Below are 22673 nucleotides of genomic sequence, written 5' to 3' on the forward strand. Positions count from 1 at the left end.
TTTGAGCTGTTGTCTTTATCGTATATTAAATTTGCATATGAATGGGTCTTTTTCTGACTTTCCTGTTGTGTTTCGTTTTAATTATAAAGGCTTCATAGCATGTTTTAGTGTCTAAAAGGGCTAGCCCCCCACTCTCTGTTCTTCTTTTTCAGGATTTTCCTGATTTGTCGTTCTTTCAAATGAACTTTATAATCAACTTGTTTAGATACAGGAAAAATCTCAAGATATTTTTATTGGGACTACCAAGGTTTTATAAATTAACTTGGGAAGAACTGCCATCTTTATGATGTTGAGTCTTCCTACTCAAAAACACAGTATCAGGTGATATTTATGATTACCTTTCAGATTAGGGAGTTGATAAAATGCTCTGTATGATCATGTGGCTAAGGACCACTGGGTCTTACAAGTCTTCCTGAGCCCAGCCCATGACACTTCTTCCAGGAAGCCTGCCTTCTTTTCTAGAAAAATGATCTCTCCATCCTCTCCAGATATCTTGTGGTTCACATTAACGTTTTTGGCTATAGCTTCTACCTTTACATGTATCTACCCTCTTTCCTCTTCTGGACTAAGAGCTCTCAGGGAACTGGATATGTATTATAAATCACAGTTATACTGATAAAAGCTGAACTAAAGCAAGAGACTCTGAGTTGGACCCATCATACTAATTATCTCATAGACTTTCCCAGGGGTTACCAGCTAACCTCTGGCAAGCCATATCTAGCCCATGTGTTTGACGTGCATGGAAATTTTTTAAATTTTGAATTACCTGCCAACATCTAAAAATTATAAGATTTCACATGAAAATACAGATTTTCAGATTCTCTAAAAGTAATGGAGGTTCATGGCAACAACCAGCTGGAAGTGAGTATCTGCTGTCCCTTTAGACCAGGCAGGCAGTTTTTCCCGCATCTCTGCATTTCCATTAACTGTCTAGGTCCTGGAAGCATTACAGCCTGTATTTCTTTTCATTAAAACCACTGAGAAAGGAAAGAAGGAAATCACTGGCCCTGGCACATAGTGGGTGCTTGGCAGATATTTTTAGAATAAATGAATCCCTGTTTGCCAATCAGGTTCTGAGAATAGCTGATTTAGCAAAGGTCACAAGACGAGACGATGGCAGAGGAAGGGATTTAAAAGGAGGATCTGCTTTGCTACACAGCCCAGTGGTGTTTGACAGTTGTCCAAGGGCTGGCCCTTGCATTCTTTCTCACCTGTTAGCTGGGTAAGAGCCACAGACTTGGTCCCAAGCCCTTAACCATCTTGGCTGTTCTTACATGGAACATTAACACAGACCGACGGGAGGGAGGCCTCGGACCTTAGGGGAGAAATGGGCCCTGATGACTTTTTAGCTTCATAGGATTGGGTTTGAGTCTATTTTTCTTATTATTTCTCTTTCACATAGCTCCCCTAGGCCTTTTAAAATCTGCTGATGGCGAGCACCCCGAGGGAGCATTGCGGAAAGGCAAAACGAGATTTGCTCTGGGGAAAGGGGAGCCTGCACCCACTGCTCAGCAGTCTCTTTGCCTCCTTAGAGGGAAGAGGAGAGGGTTCCAAGTTCTTCAGGCCTTAGGCCTCCCAATCCCCCAGGATAGGAGAGCTTCACCAGCAAATTGCCCTAAAAAAGAACGGCCTATTGTTTTTTGTTTTTTTAATTCAACAAACAGGTATTGAGCACTTCCTCTGCACCAGCTTCTGTTAGAAGGCCTGGGAAAATTCAAGAGACACACTCTTCGTTCTAGCGGGAGAAACCAAATAATAAGCCTGTGAGAAAAATGCATTCGAACAGGGCAGGACGGGTGCCGTGGGGACACCTAGTGGGAGTGCCTCACGCAGGCATGCAGGACTTCCCTGAGAACGCCACCTTGCAGCTGAGCCCTAAATGGTGAGGAGGACTTCGCTGCTGGAAGAGGGAGAGGGGACGGAAGTGAGAAGACCCAGAGGCAGGTTCAAGCAGCCGGGAGAAACTCAGCGGAGGAGCGTGGCGGGCAAAGGGCCAAGGAGAAGGCAATCGGAGGCGGGTCAAGCAGCTAACAGCTAAATTGAGGGGCGCACTTACGATTTATGTGGTAAACAGTTCTCTGCGAAACAGGATGATGAGGAGACTTGTCCTTTCCCCTAGAACCAGCGCCTAAGGTCCAGAAAGGAGGAAAGAGGACCCAGAAGTGCTGATTTCTCCCTATTCTGGTAAGGACTGCCGGCAGCAGTGTCCAGGCCCCTCCCCTAGGCCAACCGGAAGGCCGCAGTTTGGTCCCGCCATCCGAAGCCAGCCCCACACTCACCTTCCGGTTCGTAGAGAGAGGCAGAATTGTGTTCTCGTGGGAAGCAGTGTTCCCGCGAGAGTTTTCCTCCGTTTCTCTCTCGCGTACCACACTCCCAGCGGCCAAAAGGTGGGGGGTGGGTGGACTCCAGGGGAATCCCTCCTGCAGCGTGGGGGGTCCTGCAGGAAGGCCAGACTGACGAGTCGCTCTCAGGTGACACTGCTGAGTGGCAGAGCCCGCCGGCCCGGCCTGAGCCGCCGTGGGAACCGAATGTCGGGGGCAAGTACAGGTACACTCCTCCTGGTCCCCGGAGTCTGGAAGTGGATGTGGACATGGAGACTGGTGCTGAGGAGGGCAGGGAGGACAGGTGGAGCAGCGAGGTGATGATAGTTCAGGACACCTATCCCCAAAGATGGCACCTTGGCATACTGAACATTTTAGGCTCAGGGAGTTTGAGAACACAACAGAAGCAGGAAGGTCACTCTGACCCCCATCCTTCCTCCCCTGAGACAGGTCGTAAAACCCACACCTGAGGACACTTCTCCTGTCAGAGTGCGCCTCCCTCTGCCAGCTGCAGCCGTTGTCTAAGTGCTGCTACAGTTCATAATGGACAAGAGGGTAAGTGCTCGCTACAATTTAGCTGCTTGCTGCTTGACCTGGCCGCTGCCTGTCTGGACCTGGAGGAAAGGAGCATCCTCATCTCTGAAGACAAAGGGACAGGGAGAAGAATCCAAACGCACAGGCCTTGGTGAATTTCCTCCGGTTTCCTCCAATGACTCCTTGACCTATCATGTTCCTCCATGACTGGCCACTCTGCATCAAACCTAGCAGGAAAAGATGCAGGTTTAATCATTTCTTCAGGTCTGCAGTTCCTTTGGAAGGCTTGCGTGTCATGTAAAACTTACATTAAATACATTTGTATGCTTTTCTCCTGTTAATCTATCAGTTTAATTTTCACATCCAGCCAGGGACCCTAAAAGAGTCAAGGACAATTTTTCCTCCCCCTGCAGTGAGCAGGGAGCTGGTGTGTAGTCGATGCCTGAGGACCCAAAGGACTGGGTAATCAGGGGTTCCTGCAGCTCCATGTGAAGGAGCCTGGAGGCTTCTGAAAGGGGCTAAAGCTGGTAAGAGAGGAGAAGAGCTGTCATGGACTCCCGGCCAGGCTGAGAAAGAATGGGCTGCTGCTCTCAGGGTGGTCTGCAGAGCTGCCCTAACCCCAAGTTAAATGCCACCCTAAGGAAAGCTGACACACCACCAAACAAAGACCACCATATCCACAGAGACCACTGGCACCTCGTGGAAAGTCTCTGACCCTCTAGGAGGCTGGGGACACCTCTCTCCAGCCCCAGGAGGTCAGGTGGGTGACATATCAGCTGCCTGCCTTGGACACTAGATGTCAGAGGAAGAAGGAGAGACTTAGAATCAGACCTAAAATTGGGCCTTTGCTCCGAGGTGCAGGGAGGAAGGGTCTTGAATGAGTAGGCCAAGCTTCTACCCATTTTGGGTCCTGTTTCTTGAGCCATCAGTCCAACCCATACTCAGAGGAGGGAAGAAATGAGATTTAAATTGGAGTGGACTTTATATGACCAGAATGTTTGGCATCTGTTGAAGTGATTGTTACCAGATAGGTAAGGTGTGAATCTGTCTGGTACAACTAGAGGCAGAAATAGAAGGAAAAGAAGCCATTTCTTGTCAGTGGTTCAATAAATCAGTTACATCACCAAATTCTCCAAGCAATCATATAAGGTGGGTACTGTTATTACTGCATTTTTTTGAGACAGGGAACCAAGGATCTGGGAGAGGCAAGAACTTAATCAAAGCCACAGAGCTAACAAGTAGCTGAGCTGGGATTTGAACTCTCACTGTTGGGCTCTGAAGCCAGATCTCTGAAGAGCACTGCCCTGAAGAGTGGAGCCTACGCTGGCATTTGACACAAGCATCTTCTCTCCCAGCTTCTCGGAATAAACCCAGTGTGGGGAGCTCAGCACCTGCTGAGACATCTTACCATATTTTCAGGTGGCTGTTGAGGTAAAAACTTATATTTTGAAAGGTTTTTATGTTAACACACACAACAGTCATTCAATTAGTATTTATGAGGTTGCTACCACTGCGCTGAGCACCTCCCAACCTCTCTGGGAGCGGGGCTCAGCAGGCAATTTTTTCCACTGTCTTCTGCATATGAGCAAACTGGGACACAGAAAGACTGTGACTTGCCTAATGTCATACAGAGCTGGGACCACCACTGCCAAACATTTCTTGGGTGCTCAGTACATGTTAGGCTCTGTGCTAAGTGCTCTACATGGTCCTAGGGGGCTCGAGAATTCCTGCTGTCCAGTACTTCCCACTGCCCCAGATGGCTTCCTCACACTCCCACTCCTGATCTCCGCTTTCCTGTGTGGAGTCGATGGTTCTCTGGCCACAGGGTTGATTTCCTGGCTTGAGGAAAGCCCTCTAGCAGGTGGCTGGGAGACTTAGAAAAAAGCAGAGAATTTGGCTTCCTTCCCCAGCGCCAGCTCATCACACCTGCCAGTCTGCTGCTGTAGAAGATGCTGGCAGTTCAAAGGATGGGCCCTTGATTAATATCTCATCCTCTATAAATAAGTGAATAAAGGCACGTTCTGCACGCACTGCTTCGCTGTCTCCTTTGGGCCTTTTATTGCCCTCCACACCTTGTTACTCACTGGTCTTGGGACGTCAGACTTCGAACTTCCAGCCAGACTCTGTCAAACTCCTTAGCTTGGCAGTGGTTACCTGCTTACCTCCCCACACCCAACATAGGCTCCTGCTGACCTGTCTTCTCTCTGGATTCATCAGTGGCCTACACAGCCCAGCTTTCCTGGTAAGCCATCTGGACAGAGTGGCTAAGCACATTGGATTGTGTGGGTTCAAACCCCAACTCTCACCTCTTTGTGACCATGGGTAAGTTACTTAAATCCTACAGTCTTTAGTTTCTTGATATATAGAATAGGGATGATGAAAATAGGGTGGATCCTGGAATTAACATCCTGGTTGGGGCTAAATAGGCAGTCACACAAGTGAGAATTTGTCCATGATGAGCAGTGTGATGAACAGTGATGATAGTAGTCAAGGAGGGCTTCCCTGAAGAGGTGACATTTGAATGAATACATTAATGATGAGAAAGAGCTGATTCAAGCAGCTGGCTCCAGGCAGAGAAGGAACAGGGAGTGTGTCTTTGTGGGGGGCCTGATGGGGGAGGGGATGGTTGGAGGAGGTCCCTGGTGCTAGAGGGTGGGTGAGAAGGTTGCCAGGCCTCTCACAAGGGGCATATTAAGGGATCTGAAAGTCTGTGTTAAATTGTTAAAGCCCAAGGGTGGCAGGGGACTCAGAGTCTATCACAAGGCTCGTATACAAGTCTCTTGGGGCTGGCACCTTGAGCACCTTCCAGCCTCCTGGTCCAGTGAGAAGTGGAGAGGATGTGGCAGGTCCTGAATTCCTCACTGCAGATCCCCCATCTTCTCTCCCACTTTCCTAAAGCAGAACACTCTAGAAAGGGTCTGGTGTCAGCCAGGTTGTATGCGGGCTCTGTAAAGAAGGCAACACAAAGGGCACTGATTTGTTGTCCTGGACAATTATGGTGATGGAAATACTCCCACCATGGCTGATTCTGAGCTACCAGCATAACATGTGATTGTGGAGTTGGGAAGTGATGCACATAGTCAGCTCTCATGAGCCGGTATGCACTGGCTCCCTCACCATTGCATTCACACCTGAGTAACGTCAACCAGCGTTTAGGAAGCACTTACTAGGTGTCAGGCACAGTGATAAGCACGTTATATGTACTAACTCACAACTCTGTGAGGCAGGAGCTGTTCATACTCTCATTCCACAGGTGAGAAATGCAGTCATGGTAAGCTCAGTAACTTGCTCAAGGCCATGCAGTTAGGCAGCAGAGAGGCTGAGATTAAACTGCAGTATAATTTATAGGACAGCGAACAAATCCTAAGTGTACCGCACAGTGGATTTTTACGTATATAAAACCACGTGTAACCAGATCACGATATAGAACATTTCCAGCCCCAGCTGGCTCTTTTATCACTCCTCTTTTTTATACTCTCCCTCCAAGGTAATCACCATTCTGACTTTTATCACCATAGATTTGCTTTTTCTGTGCTTGAATTTTATGCAGCTGGAATCATTCAGTACATAACCTTTTGTGTGTTGGCTTCTTTCTTTTCACTGTCTTGTCTGTTCATCCATGTCATAGCACGTTTCAGTAGTTTGTTCCTTTGAACTTCAGAAGTTTGCTCTTCCACAGTGTGAGTATACGCAGTGCATCTACCCGTTCTTCTGTGGATAGACTTTGGGCTTGTTTCCACATAGCACGTGCTCATAATCGCTAGGATTTACTGCCACTCAAGTGTGGGTGCACTCCTTTACTCTTCCTGTCTCTGGGGGATTTGCATCCTTAGCACGTGGGTTGAGTGGTGTCACAGGATGTATTAGTTTCTGATTGTGGCTGCAACAAATACTCCAAACTTAGTGGCTTAATGCAACGCAGAGTTGTTAATTTACATTTCTGGGGAGCAGGAGTCTAAAATACACTGACAGGGCTTCGGTCCTTCTGGAGGCTGTAAAGGGACAACCCCTTGCCTTGCCTCTTCCAATTTCTCAAGGCTGCTTGGGTCCATTTCTGCTTCTGTCATCGCATTTCCTTCCTTTACTCTGACCTTCCTGCCTTCCTCTCATGAGGAACCTTATGATTCCATTGGACCTATCCAGATAACCCAGGATAATCTCACCATCTCAAGATCCTTAATCACATCTGCAAAGTCTTTTGCCATGTATGCTGACATATCCGGAGGTTCTAGGGATTAGGACATGGACATCTTTGGGAGGACCATTATTCTGCCTTTAACACTGAACTATCTTGATGTAATGGAAGGAGCCTGGTGTGGGAATCAGGGACCCAGGGTCCCATTCTGGACCCTGTATTGACTTACTGTGGGAGCTTTCTGGGCTTTGGGCAGATATAAAAATGAAGGGCTGGGCCAAATGACACATCTCACAGGTGGCTCCCAGTGTCCACTGTCTATGACTCTGCACATACACTTCAGGCCTGGGGCTCTATTCAACAGCCCTTTTTATCTGCATGTGCCCTTTTCTTCCCACCCCCAGGGTAAAGGGAGCGGGCGCCTGCAGCAGACCCCTCACCGCCCCCTCCCTTCCCCTTCCTTCCTATCATATGGCCTCTGGGCCTTTCATCCACAGTGACTTTGAAACCCTGCTATTGATTTTCCTGTCACCTCAGGTCATACCCTCCCACCCTTCATCTTTCTTTAAGTGGAAGTTTGAAAACCCAGTTGGGGTGGGGGGAAGATCACCCACTGATTTTAGGGGTTGGGCAGACAGAGCAGCTCTTCCAGGAGGCTGGGTGTGAAGTGCTCAGGAGGAAGTAATAGAGACTTTAAATACTCCTTTCTGATGTGAGCTGACCTGTTCTTTCATTTGCAATTGATGGTGGTTCAAGCCGTGGGCTCCCAACAGTTACTGAAAAGAGAAAGAGGAAGACTTGATCATTTTCTTTTTTGCCAAATAGGAATCCTGCTTTGCTGAAAGTGAACCAGCAGCCTGTTAGCTCTCCGTATTTTCTACTAGCCAAGCAGCTGATCTTGCCTAGCTCCTCCTCCATCTATTCTCTCATTGATATAATCACTTGTTAGCATCTACTTTTTCTACTTTGTGTGGTAATTAGTGCATGTGCTTTGAAGTCAGATGGTCATTCATTCAGTAAATGTTTACTGGACGCCAACTTTATGTTGTACACTTGGCCAAGCACTGGGGTCAAAATGACTAGCAAAACAGATAAAGGGCCTCTCCCCAAGGAGCTTATACTGATGGAGGAGACAGAGGGTAACTGCATAATCCCACAAAATATGGAATTACAAATTGTGATAAATGCTATGAACAAAAAGTTGGGGAAGCTATGAGAGCGATTACAAAAGGGCATGAGCTAATTTGGGGGTTAGGAGAGGCCACATTGAGGAAAACCTTCTGAGCCAAGATTAACTGGGTGAAAGAAGGAGCTAACAGAGACAAAAGAATCTGCCCAGATAAAGCCCTGAGGCAGAGGAAGCTGGGTCAGTTTGAGGGCTTTGGAGGAGTGTAGAGGCTGAAGGGAGAGGAAAGGAGAAGTAACATATAATTGGGAAGTTTTGAATTTATTCATCTTGTAATAAAGTCTGTGAACAGGTTAACTTTTAGTGTCCTAATCCATAAAGTGGGTATAAAACTACCTTCCTTGCAGAGTGGCTTTGAGGATTCACTGAGATAAAATGTGCCCCAATATCTGGGCTAAGATAAAGTGCTTAGCCCAGAACTTGGTCTATTACAATCCTGGAATAAATGGCAGCAATTACTTTTATGACTGTGCAAGGTGCACCATTGCTGGGAGCTGGGGGACAAAGATGAATCAGATTTGATTCTTGCCTTCAAGCAGCTTCTAATATAGTTGAGGGGATCAGCAATAGCTAGTCTGCAAGTGTGTCCCAGCTTCGCCAACCGTGCTCAGAGGGGAGCACTGACTCCGGTGGGGAGTCGGAGAAGGTGGCTTGGACGGGGAGGCATCTATATGCCCAGCATGTAATTCTAGTCAGGCGGGAAAGCATGGACCATCTTTGCCTCCCTGGGAGCATCTGAGATGCAGAGAGAGAGAAACAGCTGCGTTCCCTGCTCTCCTGCTGAAGTGAAGGAATTCAGAGGTGCCACTTCTCTTATTAATCCAGCTGTGAGCATTTTTTTAGACCATCCTGAGCCCCGGAGGAACAAGGCGCAGAGCCTCTGAACAACATCATTAAAATGCTTCCTAAGAAGAAACTCAAGCCGAGCGAATGAGAAACTAGCAGCAGCACCAGTACCTGAGCCCAGGATGAGGGACGGGGAGTGGCTCCTGGCTAGCTCTGCACCAGTAGAGTGGAGAAGCTCCCTCACCTAAGGGTCCTGGCTTTCTCACCTGTAAAATGAAATGATTGGCCTCGATGATGACATTCTGTGTTTCCAAAAGGAAACTATGTGAAATGGCTATGTTACTCCTTTGCTCAGATTTTGGGGACACTTTCTATCAAGAGCAAAGGAGAAAATAGAGGCAATTCCCCAGGTACTTTTGACCCTCTCTCAACCCCTTTGCACATGTAAAATCCATTCAACTGCAGTCGAAGTGAGTTTGGGAGCCTAAAACATATCTGGTAAAGTAACTCACTCCCTCACCTCATTTTCCTAATCTAGCGCTAGTGTTGATATTCCTAAGTAACATATGACCGCAGGCAAGTCACTTAACCTTTCCAAGTATCTGTTTCCCCTTCTTAAAATGCAGACCTGTGACAGAATTGTCTCTTTGTGCCCCCTCAGCTCTCATTTTCTCTTTTTGATTCATGGCTTTGATCCCTGTACAGGTCACTTATCTCTAGCGACAGGTGAGATGTGGAAAAAGCAACTCAGTGCGCTACCACCTCCCTGAACGTCAATGTCATGAACTGAATAAAGTCACGTATTTAAGGGTGTCTTTTGTAGACCATCAGGATAGCTAAGTAGGTTATAAGCATGGGCTTTGAGGCAGGCAGGCTGGAATCAAATCTGGTTTCTGTCACTTAGTAGCTGTGTGGCCTTGAGCAAGTGCCAATCAATGTGAAGCATGTAGAGTTCCATTTAGGCAGAAAAGCAAGAAGACTCAGTTTCCTTATCTGTAAAATGGGAGTGAAGATAATGCCTATTGCTTAGAGTTGTTATGAGGATTAAATATGTAGTGCTTTCCAAGTTTCTATCTACAGGAGGACAAAATAGAGTTTCTCTGGTAAATGGGTAACTGATCTTAACCCTAGGGTTAGGGACACAGGGAACAGTGGGAACTGAGGCCAAACAGAGACTATGTATTCTCTTTACATGGGGCGGTTTAACCCAGCTGACTGTAACACTGTAGGTCTCAGTGTTGCCAGATCTGATCTTTTTTTACCAAGAGGAACCAGAAACTTGCATTTTTATTTGAGATGGCCCAATCTTAAAATACTGGCTCACATTTAGTTTTTTTAAACACTGTGCAAATAAGATATGGTTACAGCCAGGATGTGGCCCACAGTGTTTCACTTTGTAACTTCCATTAAGTGCTCAATGAATGATGGGGAAAACCCTGGTCATCTAATTAAGTGCTCTCAACAACCCCATTTTACAGATATGGAGACTGAGGCCAAGGCCAAGATAACTGAAATGACTTCCCCAGTGTTGCCTGGCTCGATTATATTAGAGACAGGACTCTAACTCAGTTCTTCTGACTTCCAGTTTGGTGAACTTCTGCCAAGTCACAGGAATCCTTCTAGAAGCCTGGATGGTAAGCTGCCTGGGGCAGCGATCCTTGCTTTTCCTTCCACTCCTTTCCTGCAGTGCTTACAGATAACAGTGGTTTGAGATGATGCACAGAACCTCTACCTACGTGCTGCTCATATTATCCGCAGTCCAACGGTGACTCAAGTGAGGACGAGGGTGGTTGCAGGCTTCCAGGCATGGGAGTTGTCTCAGCTGCTCCCTTCATTCCAAGCCTCCCATCTCTGCCTACTTTCCCTGAGATCAGATACAACATGAGTTTCAGTTGTAATGTATCTTTTTAAAAAGGTTACAGGACAAAATAATCCTCAGTACAATGTAATAATAAAATATAATCTCCTTTGTGGTTATATCCTTGAGCGTTAGCAAATTTTAAGCTAAAAATGGATAGTTTTAATTTTAATAAAAACAAGATTAGCAAATGAAAATCTACTATAACTCTTATTAGAAAGAGCTAAAGCATTGCTGCCTCTAATAGAGCTTTCAGGTGCCCTCCCCACATTCCACATCTCCTGGTGCATCCTCCCCTCTGGGGAGCCTGAGAGGTGTACCTACATTGCCTTTTGAAATCTTCCTCTTGGGCCCCAATTCTCAGCCTTCATTTCCTTCACTTTAAATTCTAGTGCAAACCAGCTCAGCCCTCCCATCAGCATCCCCTGACAGGCTCTCTGCCCATCAGGAAGTCTGCTCTGCTCCATTCTAAGAACCTTGTTAGGGGTGACTGGGATGGGTACCATTGGCAAGTCGCTTCTGGAAACAAGTTTCCTACTTTGGCAGGAGATGGAGCAGGGACTCTCCCGCTGGGGGACTGGCGTGGCTTATCAGACTTCATCTCAACTCTATGTTCTTGACTGGGGTTTTCATAATTTCTTTTCCCTCAATTGCTTCCTCTGAAAGGTATTTGCATTTAAACAAGTGTTTGCTCCCCCGCTGATTATTTTCCCCCTCTTTGATTCCGTTGCAAAAGCAGCCGGAGTTGCTGGCGTGTTGGTGTCTGGATGGGCTCCATGGCAACAGCTGGGAGTTGAATGGTGTGAACTTTACCTCTTCCCTTTCGCAGATATGGTTGGCAGAGTAGGCACATTTAGGAGAAATTTCGAGGAAGTGGAAACGGAACTCTTTGTCACCTCTGGGTCTCCTGGGCCTGCTTCAAAAACCTCTAGGTAGATTGCAATAAGTAGAATTTCTCAGAGAGGAGGAACCCCTGTAGGTGATACTTTAAAGCCAAGAGCACATGATTCTATCCAGGGAGAGTGGTATAAGGAGCAAAAAGAATAGGATTCCAGGGTCTCTCTGACACTGACCCATGGCATGACCTTGAGCAGACAGATGATCTCTGGTTAACGTGAGTGCTTTTGCATTTTGCTGAATCGGGGAGGTGAACTCCAGGACCTTCTTCTGTGGGGGCTTAGCTCACCTTGCACTAAGAGAGGGGTTTAGCGTGTTAAACATACAAGCTTTGGTACAAAGCTGGGTCCCAAACCCAGATGCATCCCATACACACTTGTGACTTTAGACAAAGAACTTAACTGTTTGCAGCCCTGACTTCTCCATGGGGTAAAATGGGGTTGTAGTAGTTGAGACTGTTGTTCTCAATTCTTCACATCCTCAGATTTCCATGTGACCTTGCTGTGCACATTTGACTTGACTGCACATTTTCTCACTGTGCGGACTTGGCCATATGACTTGTTTGGGCCAATGGAATATTAAGGACTTGGTGTGAGCAGAGGTCATAAATATGCTTCGAGGGTTTGGTTTGGTTCCTATGACCTACCATGGAAAGAACATGAACTTTTTAGTGTCTGATCTAAGGAGAGTGAGGACACATGTGGAATAGACTGGGGATCATCATTAGCCCAGAGACTACCTATGGCGTGAAGCTGACCCCCTCCCAAACTGGCCTGCAGACCCATGAGCTAGAAAATGAAATGCTTTTTGTTGTAAGCCATTGGGGGGTAGTTTGTTATGCAGCATTGTTGTGGCCATTGCTGACTAATACCAAGAAGCTACAACAGTGGGGATTAAATGAGAATGTGCATATGTTACCTGGATATTGGTATCTCCCTGTGCCACTGCTTTATTCAGTCTGCACCAGCCCCCAGGTAGGACTCTGATGTTATGAATGCTACCTGCCCTGGATACCCACCCCACCCAAATCCAGTCAGTGACTTCAAGAAGCAACATCAATTTTAGTAATATCTGGTCATCTCTCTCTATCTGCCCTCAAACCCCAAGTACCCTCTGAGATACTCCTTATCACCTTTTTTATCCTCAGAGGATAAAAGAGCTTCAGCTTGCCCCCTCTGGTCTTGTGTGCTTGCCCCCTCTGGTCTTGTGTCCTTGCCCTTTATTTATTTATTTATTTATTTAACATTTTTTATTGAGTTATAATCATTTTACAATGTTGTGTCAAATTCCAGTGTAGAATACAATTTTTCAGTTATACATCTTGCCCATCATTTAATGTTGGCTTCAGGTACACCCAAGAGCAGCAGCAAGCGAGACTTCACATGTCAAGGTCCCTCCCCTTAGATGGCATGGCAGACACTGTCTTTGTTCCGCCCATAGCCCTTGGGCACTCACTGTCCCAAATTGCCACTTCTTTTGCTTCTTCACTGGTACACTTGTGACTTTTTGTCTGAAGACCTTGCTCAGCTTGCATGTGGGCAGGACAGAAATGCCAGGAGGTGGACTTTGTCGGGTGATGGACAGGACTTGGTGGATAGATCCCTCAGATTCTTCATTCTCTCGATGAGGCAACTCTGAGGCAGGTTCTACGCTGTCTCCCTAAGGAGCCTAGCAGATTTGAGCCTCACTTGTCCACAGCAGTCATTCTCTCAATCACACCCAGTGTTGACTTCTTTTCTTTCCCTTTCTTTCTTAATCCACTCCCTTATCATCACTTCCCAGGATTACCTCCAAATAAGCTATGTGCACCCTGATCTTTGTCTTAGGGTCTACTTCTGGAGGAACCCAACTTCCAACATTTGTATAAGTGTGTGCAAATGTATAGATGATATAAAGAGCGAGCAAATACTTTTTCTTGCTGTAATAGTTTTTCCTTCTCTTAGTGCAGTGCCAAGCAGACAGTGAGCATTCCATAAACGATGACCAGGATGATAATGATGATGGTAACTCTTGTGAGAGTAATCTCTGTACACTTTAGTTGGGGTGCACTTGGCGTTGTACCCCAACGATCTTCTTGGTAGACCTTCTTGCTTGTTGCTTGAACACCTGAACTCATGAATGTCTGTTTTATTTGCAGCCCTTGGTCTGACCTTAAGAACAATAATAATCCATAAGTTCTAAGGAGCATTTTAGAGTTTATAAAATAAGTTACAGTTCATTCATTCAACATTCATTTTTTTGAATTTTTAGTTTTAAAATGCCTGCTATATGCCAGATATTGCTGGGAAAAATAGCAGAGATCAAGACTGGCAAAGCCTGTGCCCTCATGGTACTTGTGTTCTAGACAGGGAGAGCCACACAATTTAACATTGAATTAATTCATTAATATTATAAACAAATATTTAAAATACATGTTTTACAAGCAAATAATTAAAGCTTAATTAAACAGACTGTGGTAGGTACTACATAGAAAATAGAATAGGATTGTATGATAGGGAGAGATGGGTGATCAGGGCCAGTGATTCTGTAGAGAGAATAGGTACCCAGGAGTTCAGGTGTTTAGCTGGAGTATGGAGAGGACATGTTTCATCTTGGAATCTTATAACAACCTTTCCAGGTACCTATTCTTACTTCTCTCACCCCTTCCCCTCCTTTTTTCCAGCGAGGAAACCATAGCTCAGAGAAATCAGGTGCCTGGCCCCATGCCCATGTCACAGAAGAAGGAACTGTGACTTAAAACCAGTTGTTTGGCAGTTACCCAGAAGGCACAGTACAGCAGAAGACCTCAGATGAGAATGTCAGGAATCCAGATGACTGCCTCACCCCCCACCAATCCCTGACTCCTGTGTTGGGGATATGATCATCTCTAAGCCAGTGTCACTGATGACCCCCCACCCACCTGCTCAGTGTTACCAGCCAATACACCCAGCAGGAGGAAGGCAGTCCTCACCAGTCCTTCCCAACCAGAGCCAGCTGGGTGCCTGGAGCAACACACACTGTCTGGTCCACTGTGTCAGCCAAAGATGCCAGCTGTCACCTGGCAGCCTTTGGATGATGCAGCAATTCAGGGAAGTGTCACTGCTAACTCAGTCACACCTCCTGCTGCATGCGGCAGCCGCAGACCCACAGCATGAGCACTGAGGGAGGGCCTTCACTTCCAGACACTGTGCCAATGGTGGGCGGGGGAGCCAGGCAAGCTGGTTCCCGTCTACAGCCTAGCACACATGCTTTCCCAATCTTCGAGTTCTGAGCTCAGGACTTCATAGACACAACTTCTCTGAGTTTACCATATTTGAAGCTAATCAGTAGTGCCTTCTGTCTAAAATTTTCCTTGTGAGGAAATAGACGCACAGTCCAGGCAATGACGTGCTTGTATTCATTGCAGTTATGAGCTCTGGCTAGAACCTAGGGCCCTTCTAAGTCTTGGTCTTCAACCGAGTGCTGAGTATCTGCTAAGTGCCAGGCACGGTGCTAGATGCCGATAAGCTCACTTCTATTTATTTTTTTTTTTTTTTTTTTACATTTTTATTGATTCATAATCATTTTACAGTGTTGTGTCAAATTCCAGTGTTCAGTACAATTTTTCAGTCATACATGGACATATACACACTCATTGTCACATTTTTTTCTCTGTGATTTATCATAACATTTTGTGTATATTTCCCTGTGCTATACAGTGTAATCTTGTTTATCTGTTCTACAATTTTGAAATCCCAGTCTATCCCTTCCCACCCTCTACCCCCCCCCCCCCGGTAACCACAAGTCTGTATTCTCTGTCCATGAGTCCATTTCTGTTCTGTATTTATGCTTTGTTTTTGTTTGTTTGTTTGTTTTTGTTTTTTAGATTCCACATATGAGCGATCTCATATGGTATTTTTCTTTCTCTTTCTGGCTTACTTCACTTAGAATGACATTCTCTAGGAGCATCCATGTTGCTGCAAATGGCATTATGTTGTCGGTTTTTATGGCTGAGTAGTATTCCATTGTATAAATATACCACATCTTCTTTATCCAGTCACCTGTTGATGGACATTTAGGTTGTTTCCATGTTTTGGCTATTGTAAATAGTGCTGCTATGAACATTGGGGTGCAGGTGTCATCCTGAAGTAGATTTCCTTCTGGGTACAAGCCCAGGAGTGGGATTCCTGGGTCATATGGTAAGTCTATTCCTAGTCTTTTGAGGAATCGCCACACTGTTTTCCATAGTGGCTGCACCAAACTGCATTCCCACCAGCAGTGTAGGAGGGTTCCCCTTTCTCCACAGCCTCTCCAGCATTTGTCATTTTTGGATTTTTGAATGACGGCCATTCTGACTGGTGTGAGGTGATACCTCATTGTAGTTTTGATTTGCATTTCTCTGATAATTAGTGATATTGAACATTTTTTCATGTGTTTTTTGATCATTTGTATGTCTTCCTTGGCGAATTGCTTGTTTAGGTCTTCTGCCCATTTTTGGATTGGGTTGTTTATTTTTTTCTTATTGAGTCGTATGAGCTGCTTATATATTTTGGAGATCAAGCCTTTGTCAGTTTCACTTGCAAAAATTTTCTCCCATTCCGTAGGTTTTCTTCTTGTTTTATCTCTGGTTTCCTTTGCTCTGCAGAAGCTTGTAAGTTTCATTAGGTCCCATTTGTTTATTCTTGCTTTTATTTCTTCTAGGAGAAAATTTTTGAAATGTATGTCAGATAATGTTTTGCCTATGTTTTCCTCTAGGAGGTTTATTGTATCTTGTCTTATGTTTAAGTCTTTAATCCATTTTGAGTTGATTTTTGTATATGGTGTAAGGGTGTGTTCTAGCTTCATTGTTTTACATGCTGCTGTCCAGTTTTCCCAACACCATTTGCTGAAGAGACTGTCTTTATTCCATTGTATATTCTTGCCTCCTTTGTCGAAGATGAGTTGACCAAAAGTTTGTGGGTTCATTTCTGGGCTCTCTATTCTGTTCCATTGGTCTATATGTCTGTTTTGGTACCAATACCATGCTGTCTTGATGACTGTAGCTCTATAGTATTGTCTGAAGTCTGGGAGAGTTATTCCTCCAGCCTCATTCTTTCTCTTCAGTAATGCTTTAGCAATTCTAGGTCTTTGATGGTTCCATATAAATTTTATTATGATTTGTTCTAGTTCTGTGAAATATGTCCTGGGTAATTGGATAGGGATTGCATTAAATCTGTAGATTGCCTTGGGCAGTGTGACCATTTTAACAATATTGATTCTTCCAATCCAAGAGCATGGAATATCTTTCCATTTTTTAAAGTCTTCTTTAATTTCCTTCATCAATGGTTTGTAGTTTTCTGTGTATAATTCTTTCACCTCCTTGGTTAGATTTATTCCCAGATATTTTATTACTTTGGGTGCTATTTTAAAGGGGATTGTTTCTTTACTTTCTTTTTCTGTTGATTTATCGTTAGTGTAAAGAAAGGCAACTGATTTTTGAACATTAATTTTGTAACCTGCTACCTTGCTGAATTCTTCGATCAGCTCTAGTAGCTTTTTTGTGGACCTTTTAGGGTTTTCTATATATAGTAACATGTCATCAGCATATAATGACACTTTTACCTCTTCTTTTCCAATTTGGATCCCTTTTATTTCTTCCTCTTGCCTGATTGCTGTGGCTAGGACTTCCAGGACTATATTGAATAGGAGTGGTGATAGTGGGCATCCTTGTCTTGTCCCAGATTTTAGTGGGAAGCTTTTGAGTTTTTCACCGTTGAGAACTATGCTGGCTATAGGTTTGTCATATATAGCTTTTATTATGTTGAGATATGTTCCCTCTATACCCACTTTGGCGAGAGTTTTTATCATAAATGGGTGTTGAATTTTATCAAATGCTTTTTCTGCATCGATTGAGATGATCATGTGGTTTTTGTCCTTTCTCTTGTTGATGTGATGTATTACATTGATTGATTTGCGTATGTTGAACCAGCCTTGTGTCCCTGGGATGAACCCCACTTGGTCATGATGTATAATCTTTTTTATGTGTTGTTGGATTCTATTTGCTAAAATTTTGGTGAGGATTTTGGCGTCTATGTTCATCAGTGATATTGGCCTATAATTCTCTTTTTTTGTAGTGTCTTTGCCTGGTTTTGGTATCAGGGTGATGGTGGCTTCATAGAAAGAGTTTGGGAGTATTCCCTCCTTTTCAATCGTCTGGAAGAGTTTGAGAAGGACTGGTATGAGTTCTTCTTTGTATGTTTGGTAGAATTCCCCGGTGAAGCCGTCCGGTCCTGGACTTTTATTTGTAGGGAGGTTTTTAATTGCTATTTCTATTTCCTTTCTAGTGATCGGGTTGTTCAAGTGTTCAGTTTCTTCTTGATTCAGTTTTGGTGGACAGTATGTTTCCAGAAACTTGTCCATCTCCTCTAGGTTATCCAGTTTGGTTCCATATAGTTTTTCATAATATTCTCGTATGATATTCTGTATTTCTATTTTGTTTGTTGTAATTTCTCCATTTTCCTTTCTTATTTTGCTAATTTGTGCTCTCTCTTTTTTCTTTTTTGTGAGTTTGGCCAGAGGTTTGTCGATTTTATTTACTTTTTCAAAAAACCAACTTTTGGTTTGGTTGATTTTTTCTATGGTCTTGTTAATCTCTATTGTATTTAATTCCTCTCTGATCTTTATTATTTCCTTCCTTCTGCTGCTTTTTGGGGCTTTTTGTTCTTCTTTTTCTAATTGATTTAGGTGGTGGGTTAACTTGTTTGTTTGAGATTGTTCTTCTTTTTTGAGAAAGGCCTGTATCGCTATAAACTTCCCTCTTAGCACTGCCTTTGCTGTGTCCCATAGGTTTTGAGTGGTTGTACTTTCATTATCATTTGTCTCAAGGTATTTTTTAATTTCAGCTTTGATTTCCTCATTGATCCATTGTTTTTTCAATAACATATTGTTTAATCTCCATGCTTTTCTTTTTTTCTCCTTTGTTTCTCTGTTGTTGATTTCCAGTTTCATGGCATTGTGGTCAGTAAAGATGCTTGAGATAATTTCTATCTTCTTAAATTTGTTGAGGTTTCTTTTGTGTCCAAGTACATGATCAATCCTGGAAAATGTTCCATGTGCACTTGAAAAGAATGTATATTCTATTTTTTGGGGGTGTAAAGCTCTGAAAATGTCCACCAAATCTAGTTTTTCTATTGTAGTATTTAATTTCTCTGTTGCCTTGTTTACCGATAAGCTCACTTCTACCAAGCAAAAGAGAAATATGAACAGTTACGAGCATTACCTTAGAAGTGATGTGATAGGAATAGGTATGGTCACCTCTGGGGGACCCCCAAAGTGGTAAGCTACACTTCTCCAGTGTGGAGAGGGCAGGCGGGTAGGTGGGATCTTGAGGGTCTAATACAAAGGTCATGCTTGAGCTTTTTCCTACTCTTTCCTATAAGATTTATTACCATTTTCCATGTGCTTAAACTCATTTTGCTAAAAGCAAAAAAAAATCATTTATTTTTAGCTTCAGTTTTAAGATTATCATGAAGAAAGCATTATTATCAAAAGGTCCCCAAGCCTCTCTCTGTTTCAGTTTCTTGGGAAGACTAAAGGAGTTAAAATATATACAATTAAAATATAGACAGAATGAGGCCCTGAACTATATGCTATGATTCTTGTCTTCCATCCCAGAGGACACCATTAGCTGGAAATTGGATATGAATAAGCCACGGCAGCAATTCAGACACCTGCAGTTTCCAAATTCTGCCCCTGGGAGCTGCAGGAGCCACATCCGGCCTCAGTGAGCTGGGGTCCGTGGGTGCAGCCTATACCACAGCTCATCTGCAGCGCTGCTTGAGGATCGCTGTGGGATATCCTTTGGGTATATGAAGGTGATGTTTATTGTTTCTCAAAAGACAAACATGGCCTGTGGGTTTGTTATTGTTTACCACAGGCCAGCATTTGTCTCTTTGTTAAAACACACATACCAACAAAGTAACAAACAAAAAAGTCCAAATTGCAAAGCATCATGATTGAGAGACAAATCAGGAGACAGAGATAAACCATCACAGCCATTTTCAAAGCCTGCTGAGCTTGGGACAGGGGCTTGGGGAGGTTCTGCACAGAAACGACACCCCAGTCGGGTCTTGGGTGTTCGGTTTTTTCTGGCATCACATGAGAGGGGCTGGCAAAGACTGGGATGGTTTAGTTGTGAGTGGAAGTTTGGATTTCAGAACAGAGCAGTAGCTGGGAACTTAGAGCCTAAATGTCCCTGTCAAGGAGGCTCTAGTGCATTAAAGACCCACCAAGAAACACCTGGGGTGAGAGGACTGGCAGCCAACTAGTCCGAGACATTGGGGTGGCCACATACAAGCCAATGTGTGAAACAAGCAGCATCTGTCTAGCACTCAGGATACAGAGTTTAGGTCCTCGCAGCCTGAGGGAGGGAGGAAGAAGCTCAGTGTCTGGGATATACCAAGGCAAAAGGAGTTCGAAGCTCAGTTTGGGGGCCCACCAGAGCACAGTAGACCCTGCGGCTGGTCTGTCTCTGTGTCTTCTAGGATTTCATTGTCCCTCCCCCTCCCCCAGGATTTTGTCCTCCAGGGGTGTCACCCTGCCTACAGCTACCCGGAAAAATCCTGTTAGGGACTTGCTAAATAAATCATGCCACTGCTCAAACACCTTCAGCAACTGCCCCAAACACACAGAATAGAGTCCAAATCCCAAACTCAGCAATCAAGGCAGCTTACCCTGACATGGCCCTTAAGTTTCACCACTTCTCTAAGCCTCAATTTCACCACAGCATACATGCTCACTGCAGATGGACCTGCATTTACTGTCTCTGGGCCTTTGCTGATGCTATTTCCTCTGCTTGAAGGCCTTCCTGAGGGCTGCTCTTCCCTCATCCTAACCTTGCCATTCATCCAACAAGATTTTATTTGATCGGTGTGTTTATTATGGGGCAGATACTGTTCTGATACTGTTTGAAATGGCCATAGGGGCAAATTTCAGAAAAAGTCTTAAATTCTTCCCCTCCTTGAATCCATGCCCTCTTGCCTATAACTTTGAGTGCCCTCCCATCCTGACACTGGGCTCAGGACTGGTTTTGGCCAGTGGGATATTAGCAGATGTGATGCAAGCAGCAGCCTGGAAAGTGCTTGTACCCCTTTTTCTTCTCTTGGAAACCTTCTGCCTCTGTACGTATGAGACTGGGCTGGCTGTGAAACAGAGATGATGGCTCAGCCAAGGGCCCAAGATCAGTCAGCCCCAAGTGGACCCTGAGTCTGTTCACAGATGCATGAGTGAGCCCAAATCACCATCCACAGAATCCTGTGCTAAATAAATAGTGGTGGTTTTAACCACTTTTAGGGTGGTTTCTTAAACACAGTAGATGACTAATGCAGCCATTGATTCGTCTTAGGATCTCCTCTCTCTTACCCTTCTGTTGGTACTAGCAACCTGCTTTTATATTGATAAACACCCTCCTCCACTCTCAGTCCATGCTTCTGGTGAAGCTAGTCCACCTGCTCCTCGGACTCCAGGGACTGTCATCAGTGTTATCTCTGGCCACCAGGATGGGCATATAGCTCAAACATAGGTCTAAGGACCCAGATCTGGAATTTTTGTTGGAATTCTTGGAACAGTAATGCTCTTTTCCCAACAAGGTGGCTAGACCAGGAGAATGTCAGCCTCGAGTGCTCACACAGCTCCCCCAGAAGAGAGAAGGACAGAGAGACAGAGAGTGAGTCCTCCTGACACGGGTCCCTGGATCAGCCTGTGCTTACAATTCCATCTCTCCTTGGGCTTTTTTAGTTACACAAGACAGAAGAAAAATCCTATATTTCTGTGTAAGCCAGTATGAGTGGGCTGTCTGTCATTCATACCCCAAAATTTCTGACTGATAACACTCCTCAAATGCTACCTTCTCCGAAATCTTCATCCTCCGACAAGAATGGTGGTTCCTATAGATTTTTTGCATGTGGTCAAGAACACTAATTTCAAGTCAGAGGCCCTGGGCCCCAAATTCTGGGTTTTCCATTTGCTTAATTTCCATTTGCTAAATGTTAAATTTCCACGTAAGCCATGTAACATCTCCAAGCCTGAATGAAACAGCTGCTTTAATATCACGCAGCTCACAGGTTTGTTGTGAAGAGTAAATGAAACCATGTGTGTAAATTACGTGGTACATGTTTAGCAATTGTTATTGTTTAAAAAAACAAAAAACAAACTATTTCAATTATTTTTTACTCTCCTGATGGCAAAAATAATGGCTTCATTGGCCCTGTATACTCTATTTATTACGTGTTACATTTCTTTCTGTTCTCAGCCCACTGCATGAGGCCTTAAACATAGTAGACACACATTTTAATATGTGGGTTCTTTGGGCAAGTTGATAAGGAATCTGTCTTCTCATCCCAACACCCCTGGTGACTTTCTTCCTGGTCATCCAGTCACCCTGGGGTAGGAAAATGGCTGATTTTGAGAAAGTGTCAGGTTGGAGTCTCAATCATCCAGCATGTTTCTGGTCTTCTCCTTTGGAACCCAGTGGGAACATAAAATATTGTCTTTGCTTATAGAATAGCTTGGTTCCAGAGCAGCAGGTTGATAAAGCACTTGGTGTGTGCTAGGTACTGTCCTAAGTGACTGGGAAGAAGGTGGCCACTTGTCAGCAGTATGATTAATGAACACTGGTTTTTGTTGCCTGCCTGTATCCATTCCTCCCTCTCCTGATGCTGCCAAGTCAAATTTTATTGAGGAATCATCCCTGCTCTGCCTCTCAGTCTGTGCAATATTAGAGGGGTGGGCTTTCCTTCAGCTCCTGCTTTGGGCCCTTGAATGAGGCCTGACCAGCCAGGACACTGCATCTCTCTGATCACAGGGCTTGCTTTGGAGATGGGCATGTGACCTATGACAGGCTGGTGGGTGTCAGCTCTGGGAATTTACTGGAACTATTAAGGAAGAGAAGCTCTACTGGGGTTGCTAGGCTAGAAGGATGAAGCCTAGGGTTTGTGGCCTCCATCTTGCAACCAAGAAGAA

At 44.7% G+C, this 22673-nt stretch overlaps 2 long non-coding RNA genes across 2 annotated transcripts in view; one reads left to right on the forward strand and one right to left on the reverse strand.

The window, feature by feature from the left end:
- Positions 1–2207, reverse strand: part of LOC140689356 (uncharacterized) — a 54900-nt gene extending 52693 nt beyond the window's left edge. The window contains exon 1 of the long non-coding RNA XR_012064297.1: positions 2057–2207. This is a non-coding gene — a long non-coding RNA (uncharacterized lncRNA). The remainder of the gene's footprint in view (positions 1–2056) is intronic.
- Positions 2208–2347: 140 nt separating this feature from the next.
- On the forward strand, positions 2348–3196 carry LOC140689357 (uncharacterized). The gene is made up of 2 exons (XR_012064298.1): positions 2348–2547; positions 2772–3196. It is a non-coding gene; the product is annotated as an uncharacterized lncRNA (long non-coding RNA).
- Positions 3197–22673: the final 19477 nt, after the last annotated feature.

Source organism: Vicugna pacos, chromosome 3 (genome assembly GCF_048564905.1).
Source record: "Vicugna pacos chromosome 3, VicPac4, whole genome shotgun sequence".
Taxonomy (NCBI): domain Eukaryota; kingdom Metazoa; phylum Chordata; class Mammalia; order Artiodactyla; family Camelidae; genus Vicugna; species Vicugna pacos.